Here is a 13,691-nt window from a genome sequence, read left to right as displayed (position 1 = left end):
TACGGAACAAGTATCTCCCCCTTGGCCTGGAGGCAACAGAATGGGAATTTTTGGTCTTACATAAAATTAATCACTGAAAGTGAAAATGTGGGTGCCCCGTACCTGTGTGCGGGGCAGAAGCTACCGAGGTGCGCTGAAACCAGTGCAAGTAAATGAGGAGTTTGACAGAAAGAGAAGAGCTGGTGCTGGGAACCCTTGTGATTTTGGCATTGAAAGTGTTACAGAAAACATGCCATAAAGTTCCTCTGAGGCTTTAATTTCCCTCCCCCCAATCTTCCTTTGATTTTGATCCCCTCCTTTCCTCGCGTCCTTTGAACTTTTAAAAAGGCACTTTGAAGACATGTCATAAAGCAGTGTTTTTATTCAGGATCTCCTCTTTGATGCTCCTGCTGCTGTGTGTGAAGTGCAGCCTCGCAGGATGTGGGAGCCGGAGGAGCCGAAAGCCGAGACGGAAAGGAAAGGACAGAAAAGTAAAAGTGTGGACGCGGTGTTTGTCAATAACTCGCTGGGGCCGCACAGGCGGACATAGGCAGCAGCCCTTATTCTTGCCGAATGCGTTGACTTCTGGGCTATACTGACCTGGTGTAATTATACCCAACCTGCTCCGCCGAGGGCACCGTCGGCTGGTAAAGCTCAAGGGCCGAAGCGATGGGGATGAAGGAGAAGGGCAGCTGGCTGGTCCTTCATCCCAAAGGCCATCCCCATCTCCCATGTGCTCTCAAGACCTGAAGATCTAGGAATAAAATGCTGGAAGAGGCAGCCTACCCTGGGGCAGAAGAAGGGATGAGCAGCCCATGTCCAGGTCCTGTCCCTGCTCCTGACTATCTGCCTCCAACCTGGGGCTTTTAATTTGGCCTCTCTGCATCCAAAACCACAGCGCAGCCGATTTGGTTGGGTTGGGTAAAGGCAACTGCCCGGCCCAAATCAGTCCTATTGCAAGAACTGGTCTTCAGCAGATAACACGTTTATTCTAAAGAGAGAGGACACGTGGCTTTTGAAGTAATTGCTAGATGCAAGATTTACTGCATCAACTCTATTCACTGGTTCTTCTATTTCAAATCTATGTCACTTGCATTTAAACAAATCCTGGTGCCCTCTTTCATAACCTTATTTTGAATCGCAGGAGATGGAGGTGTTCTTAAAGTCCCAAAAGCTAGGATACTATGGCATGGGCAAAGTCTTAATTTAAGTTTTAAAAAGGTTTCTAACCACAATGGTTAGGGTAGAACAACTGGAAATAAACAAGTCTAAAAAACCAAAAACCAATTAAAAAAAAAAAAAAGCAAGTAAACAGAAACATATTTCAGATTTAAGTATTACGAACTCTAACCCTTGAATTCTAACCCAACCCTCTGATATGGACATATGTCCCAACTCACAGTATTTGAGCATTTTGCTACCAACATGCCACCACAAGCCGTGCTGGAAGTCCTTGCCACTAGGCAGTCCCTCTCCGCTCCCGAAGCATCAAGCTGAGCCCCCGAGGGTCCCCGCGGGGGGTTTCTCTTACACAAAACTGAGTCCTCAGCCACGAGCAGCCAGGCAGGAGGGGGACAGGCAGGCTTTTCTCGTGAAAACCCCAATCCAACATGCGAGGAAGAGGCTTTTTCTTCCGAAGAGGGGTGGTTCAAACGTGATGCTATTTGCCATGATAGATAGCATCTGTGCCACGTGCTTTGGGATTGCCACAGTATGTTATTGGATCTGCCTGTCAGAGAAAGACAGAAAGACCAAAGAAAGGATTACATGCAACCGTATAATTCTGCATTTACAGCTACTTAAATATTGAATCAGTGCTACAGGATTATATACATTTGATATTTCCTGGATCAAGCAGACTGTGTAATTCATCGTGATCAAAGTTACAAGGAGGGTTTTTTTCCTTTAAAAAAAAAAAAAAAAAAAAAAAACCAAACCCCACCTTCAAAATAACTCTGCCAGCAAGCAGGTTTTATTTCACCAAACCACACTCACTTTATTTCTCCCAGTGTCAAGCAGTCTCCCTTTGTGACTTAGAAGCCAAAGTAAGGGTCTCGCCACCCACCATTGCTGAACCACCACGGCTATCAACTCTCAGCGAGCCCATCCAAAGAGTGGGCGGCTGTTTCTGCGCAGCACATGGGAAAGAGTGGGAAAGCAGGGTCACCCCAGCTGTACCGCCTGCTACGGCATCCCTGCCCGGGTCCCGTCAGGGGCAGCTCCTCTCACAGGGCTAATTCACACTCCAGTGGAAAGCAAAACTTAAACAGGAGATCACGGCACTTGCCACTGAAGCCAAAAGCGGCGCAGCAGGGAGCTGCCTGCGATAACAGCCCTGCCTGCTGCTCACCGAGACCTGGCAGGAGCGGCGGAGTGGAAACGGGACACTGGCTTGATAAATGGGAGGAATACCACAAAAGCTGGTTTTTGACTCCCCCCAAAGATAGGGAAAGGGAGGACAATGTTGCCACAGGTGCCCTCCTGCCTTGTTGTTTCCTCAAGGACAGGGAAGGCCCCGTCATCTCCAAATGCTCTTGGATGCATGAAGGTTTCTGCACCGTTTCTTGGCACGTCCCGTGCTGCAGAGCGCGTCAGAGCAGAGCCCCTGCCACCGGGCTGTCCCGACCTTGTTCCCAGCACGGCGCTTAGCCTGGCAGCAATTTCAGCCAACGCCATGGCAATGGCATCACAAACTCTGGGGAGCTGCAACACCAAACACCTCCAGCTCTCTAGCATCATGAAAAAGATGAATTGCCAGTCCTCTCCTGCTTGCTTGACTAGGGAAGGCGCTAGAGGCACCAGCCATCGCAGGATCGCGTGACAATACAGGGGGTTGGTTTGTCCGTATCGGGATTCTCTACTTTTATGAGAGATCATCACATGCTACAGATTACCACAATCTTGCATCTAAGTGCCTCACAGCGTGTTGCCCTGTGACATGGAGAGTGAGAACTGGGATAGGGAAAAAAAGGAAGAGTTGAAAAGACATGTATTCCCTTAATCTATGCAACATTTCATAGCAGCACTGCAAGTTTCTGAGCAGAATTACTCTGAAGGAAAGGGCCTTCACTCAAGACCCAGATTTCTTTGGCTCTGGACCACAAACAGTCGTACGGGCAAGCTGTCAGGTGCCGATCCCACAAAAATCTAACGCTATATGTAAGCTAATAATTATTGATAGGCAGAAAACTGAGACAAGACTTGGAAAACCAAATGGCGAGGTCTAAGCTATCTCTTACTTCCCTTTACATCTTCAGAAAGTCAGGAAGCGATGAAGTCATGCTGTTCTGCACTCCGTGAGCATCCCTGCCTGCAAGGATGCCGCGCTCCCCCCAGCTGCCAAAGCCTCCAAAGGAGCCGCTCCCCACGTACAGCGGTCCTGCACCGCTGCAAGGTTACAGTCATCCGACGTTCCCCACGTGCAAGTGTGATATCCCCACAGGGAACAACACTGTGCTGCACTGAGCGTCTCTTGCCACCCAACACCCACGGATCAGCCCATCAGCTCCAGGACTCGGTGGTGGTGGTGGTGGGATCACCCCACGTCCCCACCAGTCATAAAAGGCCCTGCTGTGAAACACGCAAAACAGCATTAAATAATCAAAAAAAATACTAAATAATCCTGTGCATGCATACTACACAATCACCAAGAATGGGTATTCAGCTTCCAAGTCCATCCCGCGGGAAGACGACGAAGCTGCCCAAGCAGAGGGAAGCAGATGATGAGCTCACCACCAGCACCAGATCTACAGACCCAAGGAAAGTGCATGGTTCAAAGCACATTCTCCATATTTAAGTACCTTTTCCTCAAACTAGAAAGCTTGGAGCTGCAGCCCCAGTTTAGGTTAGGTGACTTTTTTTCCCCCTCCTGAGTTTCTTTCTGAATTAGAATTGGATATTTCCGCAGCAAAGCTGTTTTTGCAGTGCAGGCCTCCGTGGCACGACGCCACCGGTCAGAGCCTCTCAACTTTATTTAACCTTCGTGTAGGGAATTGCATTAACTCATCGCAAGAGAACCTCTCGGGCAAGGGAGAAACAGATGTTCAGGCATTAGATAAGCTACAAGCAAGTCCACGGTGTTCATCAGCAGGGATGTGTGGTGGGTTTTGGTTTTGTTATTTTTAAAGGCTGACCAGTGGTAGGAGTTATTCGGAAATAAGTGAAAATTATCCTGAAAACTGCCTGAGGGGCTTTTCAAAGAATGTTTTTCCTCGGTTGGTCCTTTTTACCTGCAATACTGATTTCTTTCCTTTTTGGGGTTGTTTTTTTTTCTTTTCTTCTTAATTATGGCCAAGTATCTGCTCCTGAGACTGAATGCAGATGCAGCTGGAACAGGAAATTTTAACTTGCTTCCAACCTGGGAATTTTGCACTTTAAACTTGAGATAAGGAGAGAACTTCATTTTAAAGACACATGTCCCTTAACAAAAGACAAATATACTTCCACAGCACTCCTGAGAAACCAGTACTGCATAAAAACCAGCAAAATCTAAAGAGCTATTATGATTCTAGTGTGCGTTTATTAAATTAGCCCCACTTCAGACACTCCTCCCTGCTTGGTCTTTAAAAAAACACTAAAATATGGATGTGAAAATTATTTCTTTTGATTTTGTCTAACTTGCCAGGCACCTGTTGGTTCTGCTAGGAGCTCAAACTCTCTGCTCTGATTGAAGGCAAGGCAGATCTCTGGAGGTAAAATCTGGCCATCGCTTCTTCATTAATTGTGTGTAAGTAGACACAGACACACTTGCACCCCGGCGAAACCTCGCATTTGAGTTTCTCAAAGTGCTTCATGTGCAACAATTAATTTCACTACAGGCCAGCTTGCACTGCTCAAAGACGTGGTTTTAAGTCAACTTATTTAAACCCTGCATAAACCGCTGCAAAATTGCTTGCATTTGCCTCAGTAACTGGCTGACTTTTTATGTAGATAAGAACTGAACTATTGCATTAACTCCAGCCGTTGACAGGCGAGTTCTGGTAAATCCGCACATAGCCTTTTAGAAGTTACTGTCCCAACCAACGTTAGTTCCACCAAACTTTCAATCCACAGAGAGAAATAACTTGTCCAAAGCCAGCAAACACAAAACTCTACAGATCTCAGAAGTCTTGGATAAAGGAATTGTAATTGTGACTCAGCAACACAGTTAAGCTTCAATTTAAGTGTGTGTATATATATATACACACATCCAAAACTCAAGCCCTGGGGCTTTCAACTTCCTTAAGCCCTGCTCTCCCACTCACATGGGGCAAGTCCCCCACATTGTCCCACTGCCCCCGGGGCTTCCCAAGGACTTTCACCACAAGGAGAGAGCTCATCGGCTGCCCTGCCACCGCCAAACCCACTCTTCAGGAAACTAGGTCAAATTCAAATGCTTTGCTCTTAGCTGAAGGTCACTACCATCTCCCCAGCCTGCACTGGGCAAGCTAAAATGTATTTACATTGAGAAGATGTGGAGAGGTTTTGAAGCTGGAAGTGGTTAGAGGAAAAACAGGCTGTTAAAGAGCGCATGTGCATGAGCATGCATCTAAAATGGTGAACACAGAGGGAGGAAAAAAATAAAAAAAACATATCAGCAGACATTTCCCTCAAAAGGGCAAGAGCGCTAGTCCTGCCTTCCCCGCTCCTGGTCAAGTGCTGATAGGTGTTCCTCGGACCAACTATAGCACTGACTAGAGGTAAAGGTCTTGGATAACATTTGCAGAGTGCTTTGACATGGAAAATCCAAATTCCCCTTTACGGAGGCAAAGTCTGACAAAAGCATAATGGAAACAGGCTTCCGACGGACAAAAAAGTGACTCCCTGGCACGCACACAAGCCCACGCAAACTTTCCAGCCTGCCCTCCAAGTGTGAGCACTGGTGTTTCCATTAAGAGCCTGAAAGCTCAGAAAGCATCCGGAGAAAAAGTAAACTCATGATGAGACTGAGCATGACTTTTTGCTTGAATTTCTGCAGAATTATTGCAAGCAGTTTTGCAACAGGAGCGGGGACTACCCCAGTAAATTTGAGAGTGTCTCTTCTGAGTGCTATACAGCTAGTAATACAAATCTAGCCATTTGAGACCATTCATCTGAAATTATTGCTTGGAAGATCTGTCAGAGGAGACTTCACACAGAGGTAGGTTGGAAACAGCCCTAGATCTGGAGCCACGCTGAGCTTTGGGAAAGCCCAAATGTGGACGAGGCTGCCTCCCCTGCCGCTGGCTCCCCAGCATGATCCCACCACCAAGGTGGGCTCCTGGGAGCCTCAGGAAGGGGACACATCTTGACACGGAGGTGGCATCATGGCCATCACTCACGCATCGTATAGACCATCTCTTCTGTCCTGATGCCACGGCTGTGAAAGCTATAGCATTGCCTGCACAGGAAAGTTATGCTAGAAGACTAATTAATGTATTTTGGCTGTCTTTTAATGAAACTCGGCAGCTGGAAGCAGGCATGGAGCCAGCGCCACGTGACCGCTCAGTTCTCCCTTGGACACATTTCAGGAATCTCTTTGCTGAAGTATCCAGTTGTCCTGCACAACTTTCCCCCCCCCCCCCCCCAAACTGAACTAATCAATGTCCGGCTGCTAGTTATCATGGAGAGAGAGGGAGAAACGCGCATGGAAAAGCTGTTGTACATCAACCTCTGTATTATAAATATGCTAGTGATACAGCTATACACAGTATTTTACTCCACCATTTATCATCAGACAAGCAGAAAGGCTGTAAGCGGATGAGTGTCTGCCATGGAGAGCAGTTTTAAGTGAGGTTATTGCATTCTTGACTTAAGCCCATTTTTCTGGTTTCCATGCAAACGTCAATGAATTTAAAAAGGGAGCATTCAGTCAGGACCTTCTGATTCAGACAAAATACAGTATCTCTCTATATGGGGATTATACTCTTGCTTGGCAGAGGGATGAATCCAACGGATTCCTTCTGCCTCTCACAGTTACAACCCCCGACTTCCTCAAAGCACACATCCCCATTACCTCCATCGGTTGCTGCGGCTGTTCTCGTGAGCACTGAGCAGAAACACAGTAGGAATATATATACTTGCACCTCATACATGTATACACACACACATACAGGTGTGTGTCCGGGACCAAAGACAACAGGAATGTAAATATGTTTTACGCTTAATTATGGAAAGTACTTTGGCAGGAGGTGGCCAGGGGCACAAAGAGCTACTATTGAGATTCCTCAAGCCATGGCGTCCATTCATTACACAATCGACAATATTTAGACAGTATGGGCTAGTTCCTTCCTTCGCAAGGTAACTTCCTCCGCCTGGCAGCCCTCGGGCAGGCTATAAAATGACCTTATGTTTAAGGACAGTGTCAAATAAAATAAGCAAAGGAAAACCGTGCCTGCTCGCTCTCCCTGCATCTCCACCGTTGTTTCATGGTTCTCTTCCTCTTTGTCTTCAGGGTGCAGGCAACTTCTCTGGTTGAAAGGAGCTGAAAAGCTCCCGACGCGGATGCCCCCGTGCTGCCCGGCAGGCAGCAGCCTGGGCGCGCTGGGCGATCCGGCTGCGTGGTACACGCCAACGGCTGCACGAAGCAGGCTAGCACCGCGCGTGGGGAAGGAAAGCGAAAGAAATGACGGCGTGCGAATTAAGACTTGCTTATTAATCCCAAAGGAATTTCGGTTTGGGTTCTGCCTCTCCCATCTCTCCTCCTCCCATTTCCAGCCTTCCCCGGGCAAACGCTCTCCTATGAGATGCCCAAAAGTTTTCTTGCCTTTCCGCCGTGCAGCTTTGCTAGCAATCCCTTTCTCACTGTGCAGTGCCCCGTTCCGATCTGCTACCCGTACCATTCGGTTCCAGACCACAAGGCGCACTGGCTTCTGAAAGTCTGGCTCTAAAACCAAATAAAAAGCTTTTCATTGACACTCAAATGTAGGTGCAGCAAGTCAAAAGCCTTATTTTCGTGTTTTACAGTGCTCCCACCTGGATAAATTCATTTTAAGTGCCACTTTTCCATTTGTGGATTATGAAAAGTTGGGAGGTCTGGATGCCATAGCAAGGTACCAAAAAGCAATATATTACCCACTGCAGGAGTCTGTCGGTGCTGCTCTAACCTGCAGCCACCGTCACTGCAAAGCTTTGCAGAGCACTGACCCTCGCAGCCCCCCGAGTGCTGCCTCGGACCGGACCAGCAGCCGCTGGCGGATGGACAAGAGCAGGTCTGCCACTCGCAGGAGGGATGGCAAGTAGCCTGGTAAGCCGTAAAGCTATGGCGGGACTTGAATGTGACATGGCCCGGTGGAAAAAAATTACTAATATAAAATTTTTCCTAATCCACCCACCTTCCTGCTCCCCTTTGGAGCAGAACAGCTCCATTATAGCGCTGGGTTGGCTGAAGCCAGAACCTGCGTGGGGAAAGGAGGGCTTCCACCGTCCCTCAGTACGAACACACACAGCTCAGATCAGACTGCGTTTCTTGCAAGGACCCAGTTTAGATACAGATGTAATTCTGCCCACTTTCAGCTGTAATGCACACATGTAATTTAAAGCAACGATGCGCCTGTGGGTGTAAATGCAAGTGCATGCAATAGATGTAGGCACACTCACCTTACACATTAACATCTACAGCAGAAATCTGGAGAAATAAAGTGGCACAGGATTGTTGGCTCTGCCTATATTTAATTTCTCAGACATTTTTAATCACATGGAATAATATCTGAGGTGTGTCGGAGCATCACTGGCTACGGATCCAGAGGGCAAAGATGCTCTGTGTGCATAGCTAAAAGATCTGAAGCTCTGTCCACAGTGGGAACATGTATCATCCCATCAAACACAAAATATCAGCAAGCTTAGCATCTTTCATAAAGAAGCATTCACCAAGTTTAAAATCCAGATCACAACTCCAAAAGCAAGAGGTACTATATAAGCCTGCTTCTTCCCATTTAGTGTACAAAAGGTTTGGCCCAGCCCTTGGTAGCTCTAGCAAAACACAGAAGGTTTAAGTTTATTCCACGCGTGCAAGGAAACTTCTCTGACAAATCAAACATGCATTTGGCTGAGAAGGCTGCAGCATATGGTTCCTGACTCCTCGCACATACCAACCTTTCACAGTAATGCAGGGACAGAGGCACTAGGTGGCAAAAAAAGCCAACAGGTCCTTATTAATTACACTCTGGAAATCAGCATTAATGTATCTATAAAATTTCAGGTAGTTTAATAACATCCATGGTGGGTATCAGCCCATATACCCATAAGCATGTTTTATTGTTCCCAATGGAGCAACGGAAGCGAGGGCTCACAACTAGAGAAAGAAAAGGGGGGAGAAAGTGGTTAAACCCCAAATTGCTACTAAATAAATGTTACCAAAGTACAAATAGCATCTTGCTGGATTTCTGTGCGCTGTTTCCTTCCTGGTAATGGCAGTGTAATAAAGCATCAAAATAAACAGTAATCAAAAAAAAAAAGGGGGGGGGGGGGGCTAGAATTGGTCTGTATTGCAGATGAGAAACATCTGCAGGGGTAGATCAGCAGATCTTTTCTCTGTTTCCTGGGCAATTAGTTGGACAATGCTGCACTCTTATAGGTAAATTTATTCTCCCAGCCTCTTCTATCACCTCATAAATTAAATCAGTATTTTTGGAAAGGAAGGAAAAATCAATAAATACCTCTAGATAAGTAAGAGCAAAAGACTCCCTTCGATGTAGTTTAGATGCCTGCCTTCAGGAACATTTCCTGTACAGCCCTTCTCATTTCTAGCAGCGTTTTCTCAAACGGATGGAGGAAAACAACAACCCTCAAATGCTTTAAAATTTAAAAATAAGACTGGAATTTTTCCTATACTAAAATGAATATAAGAGGATTAGACCAATGTATCAACTGTCTGACTTGTTACCAGACAATAAACAAGGACAGTTTCATTAATTTTGGAAACACTACTGCCAGTTATGAAAGCATGGTGTTTGCTATACACATTGATTAGAAAAGGTCTTTATTTGAACTAATAAAGCAGTAAATGAGCTGAAATTGTCTTTTCTTTATTTTTAATATGATAAATGGAATAAACTACGAGTACATCTGTTCCAAGCCTCTCTTCCACAACATGCTATGTCTGAAAAGCCTGAAAAATGTTCTTTTCTATTCCAACATTTCAAAGTAATGATTTTCTGCAAAGCATCACCTACAAAACATCCATCAGTGCTTACACAGTTTAATCCTCATTCTGCATGTAGTTCACTTTCTGAACTAAACCGCATTACATGGGGAGGGGAGAACAAGCATTAGCCAACAAATAAATCACGGGCATCGTAGCCCATCGACCTTGCAAACATTCCTCGGCACGTTGGCACGGCTCAGACGTCTGTGATCACGCTCTTCTCAAAGAGCCAAGGCTTTGGTTGAGGCACCCTCCAGCGAAGACCAGGAAGGCTGGCCAGGTCCTCGGCTGGGCTGGCAAAGGCACGGAGAGCTCGGACCGAAGCCTGAACCGGCTCACCAGCCCGGGGTGCAGCTCTGCGAGATGCCGCCTGCAAGGTGCCAAGAGAGCGAGAACGTTTCACCTCACAGCCCACATGCGGATTTGGGGGGGATACGGGATGCAGGGCTTCGTTCCGAGCTGCTCCCTCTAGTCAAAGCCCTGGGAATCCATTGGCATGAGCGGACCCTTCCTCAGTCAATACCACATTTCCCCCACAAACACCAAGAAACGGGCTTCGCGGCAAACTCCATCTACAGAGGAGGTGTGACGGGAGGAGCCCACCCCCTGCCCACGGAGGGGCCACGGCCACACAGACCCCCCCAGCCCACGTCCCTGCGGCACCTTGGCTCCAAATTTCCAGGTTGACCAGTCCCGACTGATTTCTTTCAGAAAAGTCGCTGGCATAATAATAGGAAGAAGCCAGAGGACCAGACATGGTGCTCCGTTTTAACCACAAAACTATTTTTCCTCTCCCATTATTACTATTTTTTTTTTAAAACCTTGCTGTTTATGTCTCTGAGCATGCCCCCAGCAGGACAAACCCCTGGTCACCTTGAACTGGGATATGCACACAAAATGCTATTATTTTAAAAACATTGCCACCAAATAGCAAAAGAGAGTCCATATGCAAATCTGTGCAATACTGCAGCTGTCCTTTTCTCTAGTGAGATGCTACACTACTGTATTTTTCAATGGAATAAATGCTGAACCTCATTTTTTGCCCAGGAGCTGTGATGACAGAGCTCATTAAGGCAAATACAGGGTCCGGTTTTGGCATGTCCCAGTATCCTTTCAGCTGGAGCTGGGAATGCAGACCTGCTCCCTGCACCACCTCTGAATGGGAACTCAGTAAAGCAGCAAATACAGGAAAAAAAAAAAAAAAAAATCAGCAGATAATGAACACCTTATTTTAGGCTGTGGTCAAGTCATTTGCTTTTCTGAGAAGGGATTTTTTTAATTGTATTTAGTGGGTTTTTTAGGGCAGCCACAGTGAAGTTTCTACATAAAGGAAAAGCAAACAGTTAAAGAGTCCTCCTTGGGCTTTGATCCTCCCTGTGGAGAGTAAACCATGAAGTGTTTGTTAAAATCCTAATCCGATTTAAAACTGCTTTTGAATGCGTTAGGGGAGGAAGTGCTGGCTCTCGCTGTCCTGTCCAGCCCAGGTTTTTACTCCGCTTGTGCAAAACCAGTATCCCCCTCCCAGGCAGTTGTTGCTTCAGCCAAAACCACCCACCTAGAGATTCATTCCAAATGGGCAGTTAATGCATCTCTTCTTTCAGGTACCCTTCTGCTCCCTGAAGAAAGACTCATTTTCTCAGCAGAGGTAACAGCACACCTCGCTGGGGTGCGATGGCGAGAGGAGGGGTCCCCTCACCGGCCCCCACCAGACGGGCTGGACTCTGCCCGGCTTCCCGAATCCCTTGCTGCATTCCACATCTCCAAAATCAAGTAGGAAAGGAAATCCCTGGGCTGGGACACACAGCATTTGCCACCTTCACCTCCTTTCTAACACACGATTAGACGGTGGTGGAAGGGGTGTCAGCACAGCCCCACGCCGCGGGGCTGACTGCAATCGCTGTCGGGCCATCCCGAAAGTCCCGAGTCCTCAAAAGAGAACAGGATACTTGTATTGGCAATATTGCAGATCCAGCAAATTTCTATTGATCGCTAATTAATGAGTTGCTGGAGCTCTGTGCAGCTCCCCAGCAACTAAGCTCTCAACTGCATAAAGCAGGGGAAGGCAGTTCAAGCATGAGCAAGAAGCCTGCTCAGTGCTGGCAGTCACTAACAAAGACTTGAAAATCCTGCAGAGTTGGATAGTTGCTTGACATGTCGTTACTCCACTGACACACCAGGAAGCCTGAGCACCGCATGGACACCCAGTGCATGAGCACGCATCTCAGGTCATGGAATACGAAGCCCAACATGAATGAGACCCAAGTAACCGGCCGTAGCAGGTACCAGAACCACCACGAGTGCTCATCCCGGGCAAAGCCCCAGATCTGGCCTGGGCCAGTGCAACAACCCCACTGATAACACGACCCTGCTTACAGCCACCCCAACAGCAACGAGCAGCTCTTGCACCCGCTCTGCGAAAGAGCATTTCTGCGATGTGGATTTTTCTTAACATAAGTTGAACTCGGCACATAAAACTATTTCTACTTTTTCTTTTAAAAATACCATTTCAAAGGGAATCAGCATCAAGTGAATCTGCAAAAACCTGATATTGTCAACCAAATTTCAGCTGCTGTATCTTTCCCTTGTTAACGACGGAAGACAACCTGTTCTTGGGAAAACGTGATGCCACAACCCACCTGCCCTCCCAGCACCTCTGGGGGGGCTCCCCCATTCCCACCCTGCTCCTCAGCAGGTGCTTGGGTACCAGCAGTCCCCTCCAAAAGGCTTTACTGACTAGCTTTGAGACAAACTGCTGGCTAGACATTTTGAGACTTCTGAAAATACATAGGTACAAGGAGCAGGGAGCGATCAGGGACACTCGTTTCACTGCAGGTCTGAGCTCAGCACAGGCTTTTAGCGTAATGGGAGTGCACTGCAAAGCCTAATGAGTGAAGTTGTTTTGAGAGCACAAAGTGTCCTTAGTCTTCACAAAATGGAAAATTTGTAAGATGTCCGCAGGCAAGCCAAGGAAAACACAAACTGCGTGCCTGCCGTGGCATGGGGGCACAAATGCTGTTACTGTGACAAGTCGCGCATCTAGTCACACAAATTACCACAATGCAGAATTCCTGAGTTCAAAGAAGAAAAGCAAAAGTACTGTCAAAATGAGCCACGCTTGGGGCCAGGGCAAGCTTGACCGCATTCCTTCAAATGGTATGGTGCTTCCTTTCTTTTGGGAAAGGAGAGGGAGGAAATGGGATCCCACTTATAATTTAAATGTACAACAGAGAAACCCCACAAATATCTGAAATAGGCTCCAGCTGTCCTGGATAACTCATACCTCCCCCAGGCATCCAAGGGCCCAGTCAAACGCCACCAGCATCGGGAGCCGGCGCTTGCCACCAACCCCTCGCAGATGCAGCACCACGGTGGAGTGTCCTTTGCCACCTCCACATCCGTCTGCACAGAGAGGGTCCAGAGCGCATCCAGGAGATCAGAGGCTAAAGATTATTTATCTAAAAAGACATGTCTTTCTACAAAGCTTCACCACTCAGGGCAGAGTTAATGAGGTTTAAAGCACGGATAGCCTGCCCAGAAGCACTGGCCTTGCTCTTCGTTAGCAGGTGGAGTTGGGCTGTGTCTACGAACACTCACGTACATACCCCAGCTG

This window comes from Accipiter gentilis, chromosome 26 (assembly GCF_929443795.1).
Source record: "Accipiter gentilis chromosome 26, bAccGen1.1, whole genome shotgun sequence".
In the NCBI taxonomy this organism is placed as follows: Eukaryota; Metazoa; Chordata; class Aves; order Accipitriformes; family Accipitridae; genus Astur; species Astur gentilis.
Note: the sequence above shows the minus strand (reverse complement) of the source record.